This window comes from Scyliorhinus torazame, chromosome 8 (genome assembly GCF_047496885.1).
Source record: "Scyliorhinus torazame isolate Kashiwa2021f chromosome 8, sScyTor2.1, whole genome shotgun sequence".
Classification (NCBI taxonomy): Eukaryota; Metazoa; Chordata; class Chondrichthyes; order Carcharhiniformes; family Scyliorhinidae; genus Scyliorhinus; species Scyliorhinus torazame.
The window spans coordinates 186,269,930-186,294,747 of record NC_092714.1 but is presented as its reverse complement, the minus strand read 5'-3'; positions in this window follow the sequence as shown (position 1 = coordinate 186,294,747).

Here is a 24,818-nt window from a genome sequence, read left to right as displayed (position 1 = left end):
ATGCTAACATTAGTGTTCCTAAAGGAGTAAAAAGCACCAGTATCAAGACCATGATCGTCCAAAACCAAACTCCACTGAGATGCCCATACTGCCAAAGCAAATCTTCTTCACCCAGCTCAAGGAAGGATCCCGAACAAGAGGAGGATAAAGAAAACGCTACAATGATAACTTTAAGGCTTACATCAAGAAATGGAGCAAATACATCAATGCCTGGGAGACCTTTGCTAAGAAGAGACCTACCTCGAGGAACCTCTTGATTGAAGGGTCACAGTTCTTCGAGAGCAACCGACAGCAAGAGGAGGCATGAAAAAGGAGCCTGAGAAATAAATACCCGTGACCTCGCATCCAAGGACCAATCCCACCATTAGGAACTCCTGCCAAATGAGTGACTGAAGATATGGCTCTAGCATCGGGCTCATCAGCCACGCAAAGACCCACAGAACCCATGACCAGTAACTCGGAGTATCTTAGGTGGACAATAATACTCACTAGCGAGTGATCGCTGCATTATATTCATTATAGTTCCTTTCAATGAGTAACATCCTCATGACAAACCAAAGTTTAAAAATAATATTTTGTTCATTTTGTGTGACTCCGACTCCTTGTCTGGATCCTGACAACCAACAAATGTGAAAGCAATGATGATGTTGGACACTTTCCGTACCCCTTTTCTCTCCCTCAGCAGCCTCGATGCCGGTTCCACGATTTTTAAAAGCACAAGTGAACTGCACCATCGGGAACTCGGTCCATCGGAGGTGGAGAAATGCAAAGGCCCCGGAGAATACCAGGGCAGGCCCGCTAATGACATGCAAGTGGTGTTTACTGTACATACGTTTCGGACCGCATTGCCACCGCTGTCGAGGTGATGGAGAATCATGATTTGGCGTCAAATCGGCGCCCGCTGCGATTTTGGTTTGCAGAATCCCGCCCCACGAATCCTGCCCCGGCATCAACACTTAGGGCAGGATCCTCAATTCCCAGATGCCGATATCATAATCAGCGATTGGGTGAAGAATCCCTTTTTGCGACTGAATCGGGGGCGGTGCCTGTTTTCGGATACTCCGCCTCATCCAAAACAGCATCATCGGGGAATACACCGCACGCCATTGGGACGGCCTCAGGATATCACCTGAAGCCTTCCCCCGATGGTCTGCCCCAATGGACCCTGTTCACGATGGTGCGGATCACTTGTGCTCTCAGTTTTCATCAACCTCGCGTGGCGGATGCGGACTGTGTCCAGCACTACCACAGTTGGGGAGGAGCTGGCCGGGGGGGGGGGCTTCAGAGAGGGCTGGGGGACTGGTGGGGGGTGGTCCGGGAGTGGCGAGGTGGAGTCCAGGGGGACACTATCTGGCAGGTTGGGTCCGTGCATGACTGGCGGCATGTTGTACGGCGCGACCGCTGTAGGTCGCCATCGTGCGCATGTGCGACTACAGACCTGGCCATTCTCCGGCCGTCTTTGGTGCAGGAGCCGGGAGTTTTACCCGGCGCCGCTGCTAGCCCCTCACCGGTCCCAGAATCAGTGAGGGTTCGGTATGGATTTTGGTGTTGTCGATTGTCACAGTTCCCATACCAGCATCGGCACTTAGCCGCATAATCGGAGAATCCAGCCCCATGTCTCAGGAACGGAGAACCCAGACCCCTGTCTTTGTTTTCCAAGTTCCATTCTCCATTAGAATGGAATGAATCTGCTTCATGATCACTGTGATACTCAAGTTATGTAAGAGGAGGAGCATCCTAGAAATGTAGTAAAGTCCTCATTGGCTACAGGTGAAGTTTCAGAGGACTGGAGAGTAGCCAAGGTTGATCCATTGTTTAAGAAGGGTAGCAGGGATAATCCAGGAAATTATAGGTCCAGTGGAAGGGAAATTATTGGAAAAGATTCTTAGAGACAGGATTTATTCACATTTAGAAACAAATGGACTTATTAGTGATGGACAGCATGGTTTTTTTAAGGGGACGTCATGCCTCACTAATTTGATCGAGTTTTTCAAGGAAGTGACAAACATTTAAAAAAAAATTTAGAGTATCCAATTATATTTTTTCCAATTAAGGGGCAATTTAGTGTGGCCAATCCACCTAACCTGCACATCTTTGAGTTGTGGGGGTGAAACCCACGCAGACATGGGGAGAACATGCAAACTCCACACGGACAGTGACCCAGGGCCGGGATTTGAACCCGGGTCCTCAGCGCCGCAGTCCCAGTGCTAACCACTGCACCACATGCCACCCTTAGGAAGTGATAAAGATGATAGATGAGGGAAAGCAGTGGATGTTGTATACATGGACTTCAGTAAAGCCTTTGACAAGGTACTTCATGGTAGACTGGTACAAAAGGTGAAGTCACATGGGATCAGAGGAAAGCTGGCAAGTTGGATACGGAACTGGTATCGGCACAGAAGATAGGGTAGCTGTCAAAGGTTGCTTTTCTGAATGGAAGGCTGTGACTAGCAGCATTTCACCGGGATCAGTTCTAGGACCTTTGTTGTTCATAGTGTATATAAATGATTTAGAAGTAAATGTAGCAGGTCTGATTGGTAAGTTCGCAGACGACACAAAAATTGGTGGAGTTGCGGATAGTGAAGAGGATTATCAGAGGATACAGCAGGATATAAACTGGCTGGAGTCTTGGCGGAGAAATGGCAGATGGAGTTTAATCCAGACAAGTGTGAGGTAATGCACTTTGGAAGGTCCAATGCATGTAGGAATTACACAGTAAATGGTAGAACTCTTGCGAGTATTGACAGGCAGAGAGATCTGGGCATGAATGTCCACCAATCACTGAAAGTGGCAGTGCATGTGGATAAGGTGGTCAAGAAGGCATACAGCATCGGTCGGGGCTTTGAATATAAAAATTGGCAAGTCATGTTGCAGCTGTACAGGACCTTAGTTAGGCCTCATTTGGAATATTGTGTACAATTCTGGTTGCCACACTACCAGAAGGATGTGGATGCTTTGGAGAGGGTTTACTAGGATATTGCCTGGTATGGAGGGCATTAGCTATGAAGAGAGATTAGATAAACTCGGTCTGTTCTCACTGGATTGACGGACGTTGATAGGCGACCTGATAGAGGTCTACAAGATTATGAGTGGCATGGACAGAGTGGATAGTCGGATGCTCTTTCTTATGGTAGGAGAATCAAGTACTAGGAGACATAGGTTTAAAGTGCGTGGGGAAAAGTTTAGAACAGATGTGCGAGGCAAGTTTTTTACACAGAGGTTAGTAAAAGGGGCTGGTTTAGCACACTGGGCTAAATCGCTGGCTTTTAAAGCTGACCAAGGCAGGCCAGCAGCACGATTCAATTCCCGTACCAGCCTCCCTGAACAGGCGCCGGAATGTGGCGACTAGGGGCTTTTCACAGTAACTTCATTTGAAGCCCACTCGTGACAATAAGCGATTTTCATTTCATTCATTTTCATTTCATATATGGAATGCGTTTCCTGGGGAGGTGGTTGGAGCAGGTACGATAGCGGCATTTAAGGGGCATCTAGACAAATATATGAATAGAGTCGGAATGGAAGGATACAGACTCCGTAAGTGCAGCCGGTTTTAGTTTAGTCAGATACCATATTCGGCACAGACTTGGAAGGCTGAATGGCCTGTTCCTGTGCTATATTGTTCTTTGTTCTTTGTACTCCTGTGTCCAGCTCAAAGGGTTACTGGTTTAATGACTCTTGGAGCTATTGTGAACAATGTCCTTTTCTGGGCAATGATTTTTATTAGGTACGGATTTTTGTTTTTATGCCATTTGCACAGAACAAACGCCAGTTTGGTGCTCACTTGAAGAAAGGATGGTAATGTTGGGGCATGGCTTCCATTGAGACAATATGGCAGTCAATGTGTGTTGCTGCATTAGCAGCTGTAGCGCTTGATAGGTATTTTCAAGAAGCTATCTGGTTATTCACTTTAGTTCTATAGAAGTTATATAATGATATTTTAGCTTCTGGTAATTTGTTCATGCACTTTCCTCAATATAAAAGAGAACAGCCAGGTGTGGAGATTATTTTCAGTTCTTGGATGACTTGAGTTATTTTAAGAATTAATGCCAATTCACAAACCCTGCTAGATTTAACAAAACAGGCAATGTTTTGGAGCAGTGGACGAAAACCATCAATGGTGTGAATAATTGAAGAAGAATCCAATTATTCTTATCTATTTGCATGTTTTGAAGAGTTGCAATGCATTAAGCTTTGAACTGAGCATTAGCAACAGCATGAATTAAAAATAAAACATTCAATTGGTCATTTCAAATCTGATAACAGTATGTATGTATGTATGGTTTTGGAATTAGCACACATGTCATGTTATTTGCTTTTCCAAACATTGGTGAATGGTTTTTAAATCATTTCAAACTATCCAATTAAGTCGAAGATTAAGGAATGGAAAACATATTTGCATTTATTTGCATGTGGCTTTGTATTCCATCGACATTCGCAGACATGTCTTCATCCATCCAAACTTCGAGCGCTGGAATTTTCTCCCTAAGCTTTTCCATCACTCCGCCTCCACATACTTCTTTGACTAAGCATTTTGATATTGTCCTTAACGTCTCCTTCTTTGGCTCTGTGTCAGTTTTTTGATTGAGAAAACTTCTGTGAAACACCTTGAGAACGTTTACTGCATTAAAGGTCCTGTGGTTCTGTATAAATGCAAGTTGGCAATTTTGTTTGTATTACACACATTATTGCAAAATTCTGGACTAACAACGTTCAGTCAAAAGTCAAACTAACCACTCAAATAAGTTGTTATGAATGACAGGACCTAGATGAGGGTCAGGTGCATTGGATATTAGCTTTTCCCTGCTTTCTGCACATTCATTGGAATAATGAATAGCAATGTTGGGGTTTAAATTTTAGTGACATAGTGACTGTGTTACCTTGACAATTCACCGTAGGATAGCATCGTTAATTATGTCAATATTAAAGTTAAAGGCCTTTTAAAAGATTAGGACTGTGTCGTTCCAAGACTTGTCTCCTTACCTCCCAACTTAAATTCAGATGAGTTGTTCCTACGAAATGTTGACTCCTCAGCCCTTTATTTATTATTAGAACCTCAGGAACTGGGCCACATTTCCCCCGATATAGTTATAAATTTGCACTTGGACCTCATTATCGTCAGGCTGGCGAGCTTCCAGTTGTCCAGTGGAGGGATTCTAGACAGTCTGGATGCCTCAGCAGTTGGACAGGCAGGTACTGTAGGTCCAGTGTGGCATGGAAACCAATTGTGAAGAGGAATAACCCTGGGAACATGTGCAGCACACACAAATTAAATCAATAAAGATTCAGGACTATATTTTGTAATTAGTGTCAGGGACAAATGACAGAGCATACAAATCAAGAACTCTGCCCACCTGTTCATCAAAATTGCAATCAGGGTACATTAAATGACTTTGATCTGCATATTAAAAGTGCCATGTTACAAACAGGCACTCTGCAACTGCCCATTCTAAGGTCCCTTTAAGGTGGTGGCAGCTCGCCAATGTAAAAGGGGCAATAAGCGATCCAATGCTAAATTGGGGCCACCTTTATGCCAGACAGCCAGTTTAAAGTGAGACCCAATAACTTCTGATGAAGATTTCCATCAAAACCATGAGTCTATTTTTCTCATTCAGTTGCTGACTGTTCTATCCTGCATTTCCAGTATTTCCTGTTTACATCAATGAATGATAAGCTTGAAGGAAGTAATGAGGTTTGGAAACAGTTGCATTTTGTCTCCTTACCACACCAACATAAATTCAGACCAGGTATTCCTGTAAACTGTTGACTCCTGGAGCTCAATTTAACGAAAACATTTCGAAGTGTCATTCTGGGCATGATTCAGGAGTGTTTCCTGACGGTCACATTGGTGAAATCACAGCACATGGTGCCAAAAATGAGCCCCTACAAGAGTCTCGCCATTACTGGCTGTCTTGGCATCTGATTCGCCAGACTCACGCCTCAGCATCTCACCACTAACAAGGGGGAACTGCAGTTAAGGGACTGGTTTAGCACAGTGGGCTAAACAGCTGGCTTGTAATGCAGAGCAAGGCCAGCAGCGCGGTGACAATAAGTGATTATTATTATTAAACGCTCCCTCACCACTCACTCCCAGCCAACACAAAAGCATGGCAGCGGGCAGAGATCCTCGTTTTGGGGATGCCAACCTGGACAGGCTTCTGAACACCATTGACACAGGATATCCTGTTCTCTGCAAAGGCATCAGAGAACCAGTAGCAGAGTCACCACTCACCACTACATCCTGTTAGTGTGGGCAGCATGACCAGGAAGAAGAGCGTCCAATCTCAGAAGAAACCCAACGGCCTCCACGGAACTGCAAGGGTAAATTACCACCTCTCTCCTGGTGTGAGCTCCGCCTGCAATTTCTCAAATTCCCAATCCCCCCGCCCCAGCACATCACTGGCTGACACCATACACCCATCCTACGTCTGATTTTCGTGCTTGTTGCTCAGCACCCCATGGCACCCACCAGCACAACCCCCTCATGTCTAGTTGAAGTGCCCACACATGCCATCTGCTATAGAGCCTCTGATGCATCAAGCGTACAGCTCATGAAGTCCTCTCTTTTTCTCGGGAGGAGTCCATAATAAGCAGGAAAGGGCCAAGACCCGTGGCGGAGTACCCGACATCTATGAGGAAAGGACCATGGAAATCGTGGGATTGTCCAAGGAGAGAGCAGTCACCAACAGGGAAGTTGGCGTGCACTGCAGAGGTGGGAATCCACTGCTCATTCACCCACATGACCTGTCTCAAGTGAGTAAAATGGTCCATCCCTCTCACAGATCACATGTGCCTTCCCTCGCAGGATTATCATCTGATAGGGCCAGGCCATCTGGTGTCATCCTCCCCCCACCACCACCCAAGAGACTACCTCAGAGGCGAGCTCTGAGGAGACCACCATCACGGTGTCACAGCTATCACCCCACCTTCCCACCTTCCACCAGCGCAGAGACACACCCCTCTGTGGGCGTCATTAGAGGACAGGCATGGAACCAATAGAATTCCTACAGTGCAGAAGGAGGCCATCAAGTTTGCACCGACCTCCTGAAAGAGGACCCTACCTAGGCCATGTCCCACCCTATCCCTGTAACCCCAAGATCCCACTAAATCTTCACATCTTTGGACAGTAAGGGACAATTTAGTATGGCCAAACCACCTAACCTGCACATTTTGAACAGTGGGGGGAAACCAGAGCACCCGGAAGAAACCAACGCAGACACAGGGAGAAAGTGCAAATTCCACACAGACAGTCACCCAAGGCAGGAATTGAACCTGGGCCCCACAGTGGTTCAAGATTGAATGCCCCCGATGTAGACTCCATTCAGAGGATGGATGTGGGCATGCAGTCAGCAGAAAGACAGGAGTCAGGCTTTTGCATATATGAGGAGCATCAGAGCTTTCCTCACAGCGAGTTAGCATCACTCTCCTACCTTGTATATTGATACATTGACAGTGCCGGCACAGGCCCATCACCCTGGGGTAATCTTACACAGACTCTGGGAGGGTGAAACAAGGTTGGCGGGTGGGGGTTGGAAGAGTTGTGGATTGGGAGGAGGGAGAAAGGAGGGGAAAAGAGTGTGGCAGGGGGTGAGCTGATGGACAAGGCCTCAACCTATCAGAAACAGACGAGGATGAGGGCCTCTCTGCTCCTCTGGACATGCCGGACCCTTGTCACCCACCACATGCCCTCCATCCTCCAGTGTTAAGTAATGGGTTAAGAGACATTGCAATTAGTTGTCTCATTTATGTTCAGTATCCATTAATTGACACTGATATGTAAAGGGGCTTCAGGTGGCCTCTCGCAGGTGGTGTGTTGTTGAGAGTTTTGTGCAGAGGCTGTGGAAGTGAAATAAATGGTGTTTGGTGAAAAGGAACAAGAACTTTAGACTCTTCATTTCACAGCAACTAAAACGTCTAACATCCAGCTCCTCCTGAAGCTCCTCCCCAGGCCCATCCACCATCCCCTCCTGGTGCAGCTCCATCTCAGATGATGATGCCACATGTCCCTCCTCCTCCTCCTCCAGTATGTTGCCCCATTGTTGTGCCAGGTTGTGTACGGCACAGGAGATCTCCACAGAGTGGGGGAGGTTTACTGCAGTGGTCCAGGCATTGGAACTGCATTTTGAGTAGTCTGATACACTGCTCAAAGACAGCAGGGGTGGCAACATGGGCCTCATTATACCGAATCTCTGCCTCGGTCTCTGGCATTCGCACTGGTGCCATCAGCCTGGACATCAACGGGTATTGCTTATCCCCCAAGAACCAATCCGTCATCCTGGGTGGTCCTCGAAGATGCCAGGGATCTCTGAATGCCCCAGGATGTAGCTGTCATGCATGCCCCTGGGAAGCGTACACACATACGGGTGTGATCCAGAGATGGTGGTTGTGCATGAGTTGAACATTCAGGGAGTGGAACCCCTTCCTGTAAATGAAGGGCACTCCCTGTTTCCCCAGTCGTGCAAAGCGACATGTGTGCCATCAATTGCCCCCGGACCTGGGGAATCCTGGCGATGGCAGAGAATCATGGAGCCTAGGCACCTTGGGCCTGGTCAAGATCAAAGTTGATATAATCTGCTGCCCAGGCATACATGGCATCCGTGACTCTTGAATGTACTTGTGAGTTATATGTTGGGATATGCCGCACAAGTCCCTGCTCAAGCCTTGGAATGAACCGGTTGCAAAAACCTTCAGGGCTGCGGTGACCTTCACAGCCACTGGGAGCAGTTGTTCTCCTCCTCCACGGGGTGCCATGTCTGCAAGGATGTGACACAGGTGCTACATTGTCTCTTTGTTGAGACGGAGTCTCCTGCGGCACATGTCGTCCGTAATCTCTTGAAAGACAAACAATGCCTGTACATCTTGGGCCAGTTCTGGCATCCCCCTCTGGATTCCTCCTCAGCCTGATTGGCAGCTGGGTCTTCAGGGTGTGCTGCGGCCCCCTGCACATGGGGTGCCGTCTCCAGCCTGCGTTGACTCTGCTGCCTTCTCTGGCACCTGCCCATCTGGGCTGCCACCAGCACCGTGAGGGCATCGTCTGTGGGAGCAACACCACCATCATTCACCTGACGAAGGAGCACTGCTCCGAAAGCTAGTGATTTGAAACAAACCTGTTGGACTTTAATCTGGTGTTGTAAGACTTTTTACTGTGCTCACCCCAGTCCAACGCCGGCATCTCCACATCATGACCACCTATTTTGGTGTCTGAAGAAATTGGAGAAGGAGAGCTCTGACGATCTGTTCGGGATTCCACCCTGGGATTCCCCAATTACCCCATGACCCAATTGCCCCATCCTTACGTGTCCCGCCTCCTCTCAGCGTCTCATCCAGTGAGCCATTTGTGCTGGAAAACCTCACTTTGCACTCTCACCTCCAGCAACAGTGAAAGCCCCTAGACTCGTGCTGTATAACAGCCAATGGCTTGCATTTTAGGCCCAATTTTAGAATTGGACACTATCAATTAAGAATTGAACATGTCAAACTAAACCACAGTCAGAACCACAGGCAGGCCTGATGGGAATTCCAGCAGCCAATTTTTGAATACCCTGGACAGAGACAGACTGCCAGGGCAAGTCTGGAACATTGGAAAATAATTGGTCCCATTCAAATGGATCTATTGTTTTGGATTGCCTAGATGAAGCCAGACTTTCTGGCACCTAGATCACCTTATATAGGGTGAGGTTATGTGTGGACAATGTACCTGTAGATGGGCTCCTGGGGGTGGGTTTCTGGTGTCCTTCAGAGTTTCAATCAGCAACTCCATTAGGTGTTGCAACCCCCACCCTGAGATCTCATTGGCTGAGGGCCAGAGAACTTTCTGGAAAGGCATGAAGAGGGGTATAATGTTCAACCACCAGGACCCTCTCTAGTGGACACTTGGCGCAGAGGTAGCAGAGAAGATTGGACGACTGACTAGAGTCAGATGGAAGCAGTGTGCGAGACCCACTTAGAGGACAAAGGCCCTGGGACAGCAAGACTCAGAGAACTGGACCTGCAGCTCAATTGAGTTCATCGGCACAACTTGTGCGAAGAATCTCGGGAATATTATTATTGTTTGGGATAATTTAAGGGAGGTGACTGTTTTCTGGGTTTAATAATAAATTTTGTTGAATCATATACTTGTATTTATCCTTTGTTTATCTTACAAAGAAAGGAACCTGGGTAAAACGATTGAGTGTCTATTTCACAGACAATACCCCAGATCCCTGCCAGGAACATTACAGAGACCGTGCTCATGTGTTTTACCCAATCCACAAACTCACCCTTTGGTCACGAGGATAACCCCAGTGCTAAGGACCAGCTCTTCAGTGCTTGATTTGTTGGCTGCTTGCCTCTATGATGCTGATGCTTTGAGATGTCAGGCAAACTGTTCAGTCTTTAAATTTTGATTGAAATGGAATGCAATAATCATTGTCTAAGACATGGCAAGTGTCCATGAGAAGCCACTTGAAAGTGGTGAAGTGTTCTCACAACTAACAAGGCCAATTCCTTATTAGCCATAGCCTTCAACTGTGAAGCTAGAGGCTTCTCACAGTCAAAGGGAGTTAAAGTGGCCTTCAAAATATAACCAACAACAGAGATGTGTCCTGGAAGTGTTTGGTTGGACAGATAGGCAGCAGTTGTAGTTGCTCCAGTGCTCTTGAGCTAGATGCCCGAAAATGGAAATGGGTACTCACCTCCTCATGTCCCCTCAGTAGCCACTGTGCCAGCTTCACATTTTTAAAAAAGAGGAGCAAACAATGCCCACGTGATTTATCGCTGGGCAGCCGTTTAATTCCCGGAAGGCCGTTGTATTCAACTTTAATCTCGGTAGTGAGATGTAATTTAATGCAAATTGGGTTTAATGATATGTTCACCATATTTGAGAGCGATCAGGAACTCGCCAGCGGGAATGGGCCGGCTAGATAGCAAATTGATTCGCACCCAGTGCAAATCTGGATTTTGGCCTGTCCCGTTATTTAACCACCGCTCCCAGAATCACGCCAGGAACAGGGCAGTGGTTGAATTGTGCCCATGGTTTCTGAGATGCATTGGGAAAAATATTATTATCAATGCTCAATCAATAAATCTATTCTATTTGACTCATTGCCTCCTATCAGGCATAACATGATAAAATGGCAGTGATGGACTTAATGCCAAACTTAATAGGTTGTAGATAATCAAATTCCATTGCAATGAGATTTTTATGCACATTTGGGAGAAATAGAAAAGGAAAGTACAGTCTATTGTTAATTAGTAAATTAAAGTAGTGATAAGAGGCCTCCACCATAATGTACTTTTCTTTCAGTTAATGAACATCTCTGAAACATGAATATTTGAATAGAGTTCTACTAACACCTGTCAGTGTGTACTTTGCAGTCTGAGAATCTGTGAATCTTACTCACATAATTGGAATTTAATTTGAATACCTCTGTCAGTGTTCCAACTTATTTTCTGCATTTGCAGAGAGCCTGAAACTACTCCATCGCCTTTGGAAATGAGTTTCAGATGGTGACCCACAAGTGCACTAGCCACAGGTCAATTTTTTTAAATTCTCAAATTCCCAAATGGAGTGGGCTGTCTGATTTCAGAATAGTGCAAGGTGTTTTTTAATTGTGGACATCGCTGGTTGGGCCAACCTTTATTGCCCATTGTGGATCTAGAGTCACATGTAGGCCATGTGGTGATATGCATCACTGTAAATACACAAGGGGTTAATGTAAATACACTATGACTAATTAAACACTAGAGGGAGCACCAGAGACGTCATGACATGCAAACATACAGCTAATGAACATATAGAATAGGGAACGACAAATGGGCAGTCAAGACACCCAGAGGTGACACTACTACAAGGGGGCATTACACAACCCATATATAAGGACAGGGCACACATGCTCTGTCTCTTTCCATAGACAGACATCTAGAGAGTACATCAGGGTTGATCAGAAGCATCACACCCAGTACGTGGCTTAGAGCAGACTGGTTTAGTTAGAATGAGTTACTACAGTTAGATTAGTGAGGAGAGTCGAACTCATTTAAGAACTGTGTTAATAGTCCAATAAACATATTGAACTCATTACAAAGTCTGGACCTTCCTTTGTCAAAACATACATCAAGGAAGCAGCTTATGTTACACGAAGAAGCATAACACAACATGGTACCAGTAGTGCCTGTTACATCTATTTAGCTCAACTCAGCACGATCCGTGACTACCAGCAACAGCACCCAGGTAAGCTGATCGAGATTCCGGTTCCTCAGCAGCTCAGGTACCACAGTAATCTCAGTGCCAACTGGCGTGCATTCAAGCAGAGATTTGAGATTTACATGGTAGCATCCGACCTAGATGGCGTGGCCGATGCTGAAAAGATAGATCTTCTACTCACCATTGCATTTGAAAGTGCAACAGAAATCTTCAACTCCTTCAAGTACTCCAAAGGGCAGGACAAGAGAGACTTCCAGACAGTCCTGGACAAGTTTGAAAACTACTGCGAGGTGAACACAACAGAAATCGGTAAAACTGGCGCCTATACTCACCACAAGGAAAAGGTAGGCTTGCAACAGAAGCAAACGGCAATTTTGATTGGCAGCCATCTTGCGCAAGGAGCCGCACATGCACAGTTCCCGAGAAGGCGAAAACCGGCAAAACAGTGTGCAGTGTGCATGCGCAGTTGCGAAAAGAGCGCACAGTAAAGGAAAAGCGATTTGCGCATGCGCACTCCATTCCTACGCTTTACATCACGAGTGTCATGACGTCAGAGGCCCCGGACCACGCCAATACTTAAAGGGGAAATGTCCGAAAATAGTGAAGAAGAGTTTTAAAGCCAGAAAACACAATTCTTTCACCACGAAAGCAGCACAATGCCTGAACTTCGACCAGTAGATCAAAATAACCTCCGCAGACCCCTGCAATAAGCAGTTAGCACCAGCCAAAGAGATGATTTGGTCCTTGAAGACTACGATCAGAAGATGATTTCATCATTCGACGTAGCGAGCACCGTAACAAATCCGAACCGCAACAAGATGATTTGTACATTGAAGCATCCTACACAAACATGGATGAGTTCTTCGGATTTGAGGATCCTCAGCCCAGCATAGACGACATCCTGACCCATGAGTACAGGATTCTGCTGTGGCCTGACACCAAGGGACAGAGAGCGGTACAAGCCCACAGAATGCGGCCTGACGCCAAGAGAGTGGTCCACGCACCACGAAGAGTTCCCGACTCCACACAGAGAGAGGTCCACACACCACGAAGAGTCCCCGACTCTGCACAGAAAATTATGCCAGACTCCACAGAGAGAGCGATACAAGCCTCCACAGCGAGCTCGTTGACAGACTCCACGATGGGAAGCAACGCAAGACTCCAGAGCACAGTCCTTGCATGGACAAGACCATGAAGGTCTAGCAATCTTATCTGAGCAACTAGCAGCAAGTCTTCCACGCTCAAGTACACAGCAAGACGACTATGACAGTCTACCACACTCACGTGAACAACAAAAAGACTATGACAGTCTACCCAGCTCATCTAACCGACAAGAAGACACTGAAGGTCCACCCACTGTATGTGCGACAAGTGACAAAGGCTTCACAATTCCCAAAGAAGATGTGCGATATCTCAGCGAGACTGGCAGACCTCAGCTAGTACGTACAGAGGCACTCGACAATCAAAGTGACGCTACTAGTTCAAACCTCATCTACTTGAGCCTCTCCACAAGAACCTGAAATGACTCCAGGCAGGGAGCATCAAGAAACCAAAGGTGATTCAGGTGAACCAGAAAGGGCTTCAGACGGGGAGCATCGACAAGCCAAAGATGATTCAAGTGAACCGGACATGATTCCAGATGGGGAGCGCGAGGAATGAGAGACAGTACACTCAATGAAACAGCAGATGCCACAAAGGACACTGACACAAGAAACTTTGTGAAGGACTCAAATTCTCCACTCGGTGTGGTCATTGAGCGCAACAAACACAACAACAAGCATGTCAATAACAACAATGACAACAGCAATAGAACAACAACTGGTATGACAAGTTACAACTCTGCCCATGAAGGACAATGTTACTGCTCAGCTCAGAATAACGGCGAGAGTGCAAACATACCATGGCATGTCAACGCATCTTACCAATTCACGTTTGTTACACTACGGACAAGCAAACCAGCTTTCAGGAAAGATGTCATCAAGAATTGCTACCAGAAGCATTAAAAAAATGAGTCCACCTCAGACAATGAAATGATTTGACCATTTGAACACCTCCTGATGAAATTTTGGTATGTAAACACCAGGACACTGACGGCGTTCACAAGGGGATGACAACATCAACATTGATACTTCCATAACAGCACAAGAAAGCCACTCGACCGTGTAAATTCATGAACTTTGGACTCGTAACTATTATTTGGTATTGTACAATCCTCAATGTCATCATAACTATTCTTTGACCTTGTATCATCATCACAGTCATCATAACGTGTACATGTCATCGCTTATTTACCTGTTTTTGTTCAGTTTTTCTTTAACACGGAACAGAAAATATGTAACATGAAAAAAGGGGGATGTGGTGATATGCATCACCGTAATTACAAAAGGGGTTAATGTAAATACACTACGACTAAGTAAACACTAGAGGAAGCACCAGAGACGTCATGACATGCAGACATACAGCTAATGAACACATAGAATAGGACACAACCAATGGGCAGTCAAGACACCCAGAGGTGACACTACCACAAGGGGGCATTACACAACCTGTATATAAGGACAGGGCACACATGCTCTGTCTCTTTCCACAGACAGGCATCTAGAGAGTACATCAGGGTTGATCAGAAGCATCACATCCAGCATGTGGCTTAGAGTAGACTTGTTTAGATAGACTGAGTTACTACAGTTAGATTAGCAGGAGAGTGAAACTCATTTAAGAACTATGTTAATAGTTCAATAAACATATTGAACTCATTACAAAGTCTGGACCTTCCTTGTCAAAGCATACATCAAGGAAGCAGCTTATGCTACATGAAGAAGCATAGCACATGTTGTTGAAAACTCACCACTATTCTTAGAATTCCCCCTATACCAAAAAAGGGTTGATATTCTAAATGGTGAACAGGGATTCTCACTCCCCGACTCCGATGCAGGCTTCAGTGGGTGCTATTCAGGTCAAACTATATTTTCAAGTTATCCCCCGGTATAACCCATACCTTCACTGAAGAATTTTACCTACTTACCCCTCAGCAGCATTGGTATCCTGGGTCCTGCGTTGCTAAGTAAGTAAAGTAGGCTAATAACCACTGTTTCAGGTTAAAACTTTTAAGTTTTTTTATTATTATATATTTTTTTCCTTTTTAAAAGATGCAATCATTGTCTTTACAGAAAAGTTAAAAGATCTTGCTTCTGGATCCTTCTGGTTGGTTGAAGGGACCTTCAGGCCCTACTTGACAATCAATCTTCTTTTTAAAATCTGGTCTTCTTTAGATGTATTCGCTGATGAGCTCGGTTGCTGAGTCCTGTCTTTCCCCTGTACCGAGCTGTGAGAGCTGGTTCTGCTGGCTGTCCCCTTTCTTCGGGTTTATATATTTTTCTAACAGTTATTTAGTTTTTATGATTTTATTGTAAAGTAACTTTTATCACTTTGATTGTAAAAAGTATCTTTGATCTCAACATTCTAATACAACTAAGTATTCATTTTGACATAACCTCACCTCTCAGGTCTCTGATTACATTGTTTCCTTTGTGATGTTCAAAGTTCCTTTGTGATATTCAAAAATGCTTTGGTTTCAAGAGGTGTGAATTTTGGTTTGGTTCCTGTCATTTCTATCGTTTTATTTTCCAATTGTGTCCTCAGCTCATAATTTTGACTTTGATTTTGGCTTTGAATTATGTTTCTCGTAGACTGATAGTCTCCAGTTTTCTTTAATTTACCTGGTATTAGCAAAATTTCACACCTAGAATTGTCACCAAATTCAACTGAACCTCATCCTTTCCTTTCCAGCTGCTGACTAAGATAGTTAATTTCAACGAAGGTATGAAGCATTGCTTTTAGCTGTATGCTAAAAATCCACTTGGTTATAACTTCAAAGGTTTACATTCATCACCTAGCTCAACTGAAACTATCATCCATGCTTTTCCAGATGCTTACGAAGATAAGCATCTTCGTAACTGGCAGCACGGTAGCATTGCGGATAGCACAATTGCTTCACAGATCCAAGGTCCCAGGTTCGATTCCGGCTTGGGTCACTGTCTGTGCGGAGTCTGCACATCCTCCCCGTGTGTGCGTGAGTTTCCTCCGGGTGCTCCGGTTTCCTCCCACAGTCCAAAGATGTGCAGGTTAGGTGGATTGGCCATACTAAATTGCCCATAGTGTCCAAAATTGGCCTTAGTGCTGGGTGGTGTTATTGGGTTATGGGGATAGGGTGGAGGTGTGGACCTTGGGTAGGGTGCTCTTTCCAAAAAAAGCCGGTGCAGACTCGATGGGCCGAATGGCCTCCTTCTGCACTGTAAATTCTATGATAGCTAATTACAATGAAGGTGTGAGCCATTGTTTTTGGCTTCATTCAAAATCCTGTGTGTTTGCTAATCCTGCTTGACCAAGGATATCTGCATTTTACAATCCTGCTCTTTGCAGCTGCTGTTAACCCTTTGTGGGATCTTTCCCTGTATCCTCTCATGTTTCTCTCAGACCAGATATTGCCTGACTTCCATGTTTCAAATGACACATTTTTCCATATTTTCAATAACACACAGCAGGCCAGACCAGGTAAGGACATGAAATTTCCTTCCCTAAAGGATATGATGGGTTTTTAGGACAATGGTTTCACGATCGTCACTTTTAATTCCAGATTTTTATTGAATTCAGATTTCACCATCTGTCTGCAATCTACAAGGCAGAAGTCAGGAGTGTAATGAAATACACGCAGTACCTGGATGAGTGCAGCTCCAATAACACTCAAGAAGCTTGACACCTTCCAGGACAAAGCAACCAGCTTGATTGGTACCCCATCCACAAACATTCACTCTCTCCATCAATGATGCACAGTGGCAGCCATGTGTACCATCTACAAGATGTGCTGCAGTAACTCACTAATTATCCTTAGGCTTCCAAATCCACAAACATTACCATCTAGAAGGACAAGGGCAACAGATACATGGGAACGCCACTACCTAGAAGATGCTCTCAAAGACACTCACCATCCTGACTCGGAAATATATCACTGTTTCTTCACTGTTGCTGAGTCAAAATTCTGGAACACTCCCTAACAGCACAGTGGGTGTACCTATATCACATGGACATACAGCGGTTCCAGAAGGCAGCTCACCACCACCTGCTAAAGGGCAATTAGGGTGGCTATAAATACTAGCCTTGTCAGTGACACCCACATCCCTTGAAGGAATAAAGAAAACAAAATTATAGCACTAATTTCGAACACGAAATGAAACGGAGTTATATAGATTTGAATGTCATAATTTCTACCCCTCCCCTGATTGTTAAACAAATCTGCCTCTGTTTCCTTCTAATCCGAAGGGGTTGAGTGTGAAGATATGAGAAATGTATCAATCTCTTCCCCCTCTCCAGATGCATTCATTAAATAGCATCTGCAATTTGTGGAATTGTGAGATGTTTATGCAATGAGCCCTTGTAATCAGTTGGTTTGAAGTAAACATAGAAACGCAGGGAGGAGAAAAGATCAACACGTTCCCACCTCCTCTGAAATTTTCCACACACCCCACGTCAATGAGCATGAACCTTCTAGAATGAACTATTTAAAAAGCCGTCACCTGTCAGTAAAGAGACCAGGTGACCTTTCCAGCTCTGTCATCGTGATCTTTCATTAAACTTTATTAAAAATGCCAGAAGCCAGCTGACATCTTCTGATAAGCCAAAAGGACAATTCAGAAATAATTTCTTCCACAGCAGCCATTAATTTCAGTATATATAGAGTGTCATTAAAGGGAAAGACTGAAAAATAAATATTGATGTTAAGTTGGGAAAATAACTCAGGGCATTGTGAAAGACTGGTTATGTGTAACAATATGCACCATATTAGTTTGAATTTATATCATATGGAATGGTTGTCCTCAGTTGTTTAAATGTTACATTACTGATTTGACACTTCTGGCGCCAACCTTCCCTCATGTAGGAGTCCAGCAACAGGATTGTGGCAATGCTCGCGGTGTTGGTGAGCTGGATGCTTAGCCTGGTCTGCCTGACAGCCCAAATTGTGAATGCCATTTACATACATGATCCGAATAGACTGGTAACAAAAAAATGCCTGTAAGATAGTGAACCTTCCATCTGGATTCACGTATATCACTTAATTTACAACAATGTTAACTTATATTTATTTAGCACCTTGAACATAATAACATTTCTCAAGGTACTTCACATTATAAAACAAAACTTGACACCGGGCCACATAAGGAGACGGCCATAATCTCCTGGCTCCCCACCGAGGTATGTGGGGGAAAGGGAATACCTCAAAGATGTGTTGGGCAATCCCTCTCAGAACTAATCAGGTAAGCATTTCCATGGCAATTGTCCAGAAGTGTTAATTTCCCATGGGTAATTATGCTACACTGGGAACCATCTGAAAGTTGATTTAAATCGTTAACTTCAATGGTTCACCTCAGGTTACTCTCACAGTTACTCCGAAAAAGTTAGTAGAATTAAAATCACTTCGAGTTTCTGGGCAACTACTTTAAACACCCGTACCGATTACCGCACGGGAGCCCCCCACAACCCCGACTGACCATCCCCGTCATGGAATTCTCCGCTCCTGACACACCATGGGATTCCACCCATCCATCAACTTCCCTATCCCCCACAACTATATGGGGCTCTGTGCCCCCAACCTGTGGGCCCGGCTCTCAAGCCTGACTTGACCAAACCCCCATATTAGAACATGGAACATAGAACATACAGTACAGAAGGAGGCCATTTGGCCCATCGAGTCTGCCCCGACCCACTTAAGCCCTCACTTCCACCCTATCCCCATAATCCAATAACCCCTCCTAACCTTTGTGGACACTAACGGCAATTTAGCATGGCCAATCCACCTAACCTTTATGTCTTTGGACTGTGAGAGGAAACCGGAGCACCCGGAGAAAACCCACACAGACACAGGGAGAACGTGCAGACTCCGCATAGACAGTGACCCAGCAGGGAATCGAACCTGGGACCCTGGCGCTGTGAAGCCACAGTGTGATCCACTTGTGTTACCGTGCTGCCCACCTCCAGAACCCCTCACTCCCTTCCGATGCCTGTCTGCCCACCAACGTCCTCAGCCTGACCCAATCTGCCTATACCCAACCCCCACCTATTGAGCTGACCTGACCCACCCCTCTGATGTCCACTCTCCCCCACACCCCCGTGTCCGACGGCACACCCTCCCAACATCTGCTTTAGCCCGACCTAACTATCCTCCATCAACCTGAACCACCGACCTGACCCGATCTCCACCCCCAATCTCCGGATCCATCTCCCCATGTTCAACTCTCTCTCCCAATGTTTAACCACTCCCTTCCCCCACCCTCCATGATATTGAACCCCCACCCAATGTTTGACATTCCCCCCCCCCAACCTCCCCGATGTCCGACTCCCTTAGACTTTGACACTGGGCTTCAAGGGCAGCTGCACTGCTTGGGTTTTGCTTGGCCGGATTTGGAAGACTGGTCAGGACAGTCATGGAAGAAATTTGGTGCACGTAACTGGGTATGAATTGATAATTCGTCACTGCTTGCCCCTCCGAGGAGGATACGGCCCATTGTTTCAGATCACTAAAACTTGGTCGCAGAGGTAGATTTTAAGGATGAGATGGAGATATTTGTAGGGAGGAGATCTCGGAACTTGGGGTCTGCATTGTTGAAGGCCAAGCTGCCAATGATGGAGCAATTAAATCAGGAATCCTCAAGAAGCCAAATAGAATGGAGCGCAGACATGTTGAAGGGTTGTGGGCTGGAGGAGATTACAGAGATAGGGAGGGACTAGTCCATGGACAAACTGCACAGTCTTCAGGTGCATGTAAGTCACGTAATTTACACTGTCGAACTACCTCAAGCTACATGTACATTACATAAAGTATATATATAGATTATTTATATTTGGGGCAGCATGGTGCAACCGTGGTTCGCACTGCTGCCTCACAGTGCCAGGGACCCAGTTTCAATTCCGGCCTTGGGTCACTGTCTATGCGGAGTCTGCACGTTCTCCCCGTGTCTGCATGGGTTTCCTCCGGGTATCCGGTTTCCTCCCTCAGTCCAAAGATGTGCCAGTTAGGCGGATTGGCCATGCTAAATTGCCCCTCAATATCCAAACGTTTAGGTGGGGTTACTGGGTTGCGAGGATAGGGTCTGCCTGACCCTGGATAAGGTGCTCTTTTGGTGGGTCGGTGCAGACACGGTGGGCTGAATGGCCTCATTCTGCATTGTCTGGATTCTATGATTTGATGAACACTGGGCTGGATTCTCCGTTTCAGGGACTATGTGCCCACGCCATCGTAAAACTGTGGTCTTTCACGCCAGAGAATCTGGCGTTAAAAGGCCCCATATTCATGGCCCTGCAGGGGGCTAACAGCGACCCTTTAGCTGCAGATACAGCCCCTTCACATCCGGGTCAGAGGCTCTGTCATGCTCCATGGAGGACTAAGTTCGTGGAGCTGGACCTCCCAAATAGTGCCCCCGATCGGCCGCGCGCCCAAACCGGACTGCCCACCCAAAAATAGCCCGGTCCCATATGAGGCCTCCCCTGCCCTCCAATCGGCCCGCCTTCGACACACTAGACCGGCAGAACTATGTTAGGTCCATGCCGTCGGGTATTCGGCTGGTCGGGAGCGGTGCGGGCCTCCAGCAATGGCCGCAGGTAGGGGATACGCGGCGTGGCGTACTCTCCGGGTACGATGCTTTTCGGAGCCCGGAGAATTGGGGAACCGACGCAGGTCTCGAATCCATGCGCGAATGTATATTCTCCGCCCCAGCGCGGGACGTGATTTTGGCGTCGGGGTGCGGTAAATCCAGCCCACTATCTCCAGATGGATGTCTCATTGATAATGCAGCATTGTTCCTGATGCATGCATACTCTCTGTTTTATTACAGATGTATCTACACCTGTCAAACTTATATTATAATGCCATCTTCAGAAGCAAGTACATAAAGGGAAAGGCCCCGTCTAAGCTGTGGGGAGGTGTAAGTAGTGCAGTGAGCGATCCAATAACGTTCTTGTGTCAGTACTGATCTATTTATACTAGCTGGATCTGCCAGGGGCATTTATATTCTGTCACTATCTCCAGACTCATGGGCACTGCCTCATTTTTATTGCAGTATATTTCTCATAGCAGAGATATTTAATAAATACCTGATCCTTTTTTTAACTAAAGGGAGTGTGATCAGAAAAGAGGTGAATCTTGAAGATGCAAAGAGGGAGATGATCAATATTTTGGTGGATAAAGGAATATTCTTGATGTTATGGATAACAAAACTCCATAGGTCTGAGGATATTGAAAGTGATGAACGACGAAATAGAGAACATTGTCGACGTTACACTTCAGCGTTTTACTAAGTTGGGATGTGTTGGCGGTCTGGAGAATGGCTGGTGTAGTGTTCATTGGTAAAAAGGGAGACAGAGCTAATCCAGATCTAGGCCAATTTATTGTAACATCTGTGGTAAGGAACATTTCAGAGCCTTCAATTATTAATGAATTGACTGCATCTTTCTGAAGAGCAAATAAAAGTAGCAAACGCAGACTTCAAAAATATAAGTCATGCTTGACAAACCTCATAGAATTCTTTAGGGAGATAACAGATATGGAAATGAAGTGGATGCAGAATACACAATGTTTTAAGAAAGGCACCACAGAGAAGTATTTAAAAGATTATGCGGGGAGATAGAAATGTTGGAAAATGGCAAATTGAAAGGGAGGAAGTAGAGTGTAAGAATTAAAACCAGTTGGGTGAATTCTCCACCTCCCCGGCAGCCTATTTCCTGGTGGCACACCGTTGCTGGCAACGGATTCTTGGTTCCTCCCGCTGGCCAACGGGAGTCCCCATTGGAGCCACTCCATGCCGCAGGGACACCCATGGGCAGGGATGCACTGCCGGAGGAGCGAAGAATTCCACCGGCAGAGAATTCACCCCTGTGTTTTCTCCCCTTTATTCAGAATAAAATCTCAATGATCACAGACAGAATAGTCTAGCAAATTTATACAACTTTTATAAAAACATTCCCCCAATGCAGCCCCACCAAACCTGTATTAATCCAGAACCCTGCCCACCACAGCCCCAAACCGTCTCTACCCTGCTTACCCACCCCCCTCTTTATTTGCTAACGGTTGTAGGAGCGTTTTCAGGGACTGAGTATTGAGCTGGCTTTTAAGTGGAAATCTTTCCTCTTCGTTACGGCTCAGCTAAACACAAAGACCCGCGGAGAAAGCAAATCTGGTTAAGACGGCTTTATTTTCCAAGTTTGTTCAATGTACGTGGGAGAATGATTTGGATGAACGCCAAAACCATCTACTTTACATTGCTTCAGGTTCAACAGTAATACAATTTACAAAAATCAGCAGCCCACCCCCAGTTGGACTCGATGCAATCCTTGCCGCCGTCGATTTTACCTTGACCAATGAATTTTACTTTAGGCAGCATGGTGACTGCGTGATCAGTTTGTAATTTAGCCTCATCCTGCTCCCTGGCCATCTGTTATTTTTCAGGACCCTCGCACCTGTTGTCTCTTGCTCTCCCCTACTCCCATTTCTCTGATCTCAGTTGGTTCTTGCCTGTACCATTGTCTGCCTGAGCACAAAATGCTGGAGCTGGTTCCTGCCCATGCCATGGTCTGTCTGAGCACAGGATGCCGGAGCTACTGATAAGAACTGCTTATTAAGCTGGCTGTATTATTGCTGACCACATTATTTCTCTCTGATTCTGTCTGCCTTAGGAATGTGGTCAAGTTAGCTAGCTTAAATCCCATCATACATTGCAGCCACTATTATTCGCAAGAGTTTCAATCCTTCTTACTGTTATGTTCTAAGAATACATGTTTAATGGTTAATAATGCTTACTGGATACACTTTCTATGATTAGTTTCAATCCTCAATAAACTAACTTATGTTGAGCTATTCTAGTGTTAGCCTAGTTATACGGTTTTAAGGGGTCTCATCTCAGAACCACCCCCTTCAACAGTAACCAGCTCCTTAAAGAAGGTAATGAATGGCATCCACCTCAAGTACAACCCCTCCTCCGATCCCCTAATGGCATATTTATTTTTTCCCAAATGCAGGAATTCCGACAAATTCCCCAACCATGCTGATGCCTTAGGCGGCGTGGGTGCCCTCCGTCTGAGCAAGACTCGCCTCCAGACTCTTAGAGAGCAAAAGATGAAGATATCAGCTTTCCTCCCCTCCTGGAGCCCTGGCAAGTCTGACACTCCAAATATCGCTGCCATTGGGCACGGCTCCACTCTAACTCCCAAAATTTCCAACATTGTTTCAAAGAAGGAAACACAGAACTTAACCAGCTGAGGGCAAGACCAAAACATGTGCGATGGTTCACCGGTTCCCTTGAATAATACTCACATCTATCCTCTACCCCTAGGAAGAAGCCACCCATATGTCCTCTGGTCAAGTGCACCCTATGCATCATGTTAAACTGTAGTAAACTTAACCTCGCACATGAGGAGGTGTAGTTAACCCAATGCAGAGCCTCGATCTACACCTCCCCTCCAAAGCCAAACCTAACTCTTCCTCCCATTCCACCTTTACTTCTTAATAATAACAATAATCACTTATTGTCACAAATAGGCTTCAATGAAGTTACTGTGAAAAGCCCCTAGTCACCACATTCCGGCACCTGTTCGGGGAGGCCAGTACGGGAATTGAACCCGCGCTGCTGGCATTGTTCTGCATTACAAGTCAGCTGTTTAGCCCACTGTGCTAAACCAGCCCCTACATTCTTCCAACAAAGCTTTCTCCATCACCATCATCTTCCCATATATGTTTGATATCTTCCCTTCCCCTATCTTGTCAAGAGACAACACCTTATCCATAAATTAAGGCGCCTGCAACCCAGAAAATCAAGAGAGGTCCTTACAATGTTTTGCACCTGAAAATGCCTAAACTCATTCCATCTCGGAAATTGAAAGTTCACCACTAACTCCTCCAGCTCAGCAAACCTACTCACCACAAACAAATCCCTAAACCTCTCAACCTCCTTCCTCTTCCAGTTCTTATACGTTAAGTCCATCCCAGCCAGTACAAACCTACGGTTCCCACAGATCAGTGCCAGTGGCGACATAGACCCTAATTTAAAGTGCTTTCTGAATTGATTCCAAATTCTCCGAGAGGCTGTTACCATTGGGCCTGAAGAGAACCTAGCTGAAGAGAACAGAAAATGAGCAGTAACAAGTGCCCTCAAGCTCAAAACAATACAAGTAGCCTCCTCCATCTGCCCTATATGTGGATTTTAATAAGAATGACGTTTCACCTTCCTCGTTTTGGGAAGCACTGAAGGCGATCATCAAGGGAGTAGATAATTTCACTTAAGGCCCATAATGTTAAGTCGTCCACTGAGAGTGCAACGATGACACATGGGCCTCTGTCATTTTTTTCCCCTCCTGCAACACGACGGCCTTCCAAGTCAGACAATGATCCCTTATTCAATGTGTTCCTCGTATTATACCCTCCAGACACCACATACTACAGCAGGAACCAAAACTCTCAAACTGCACCATTTTTCTTCCTAACGAGTCCCGTTAAATAATCAAAAAGGGCCAAAAATCGAATCCCCAAGTAGGAGCCACCTTATGTGTGACTGTTCACCTCATGGCCACTACCAGCAGTCCTAAAAACAGTGTTTAACAA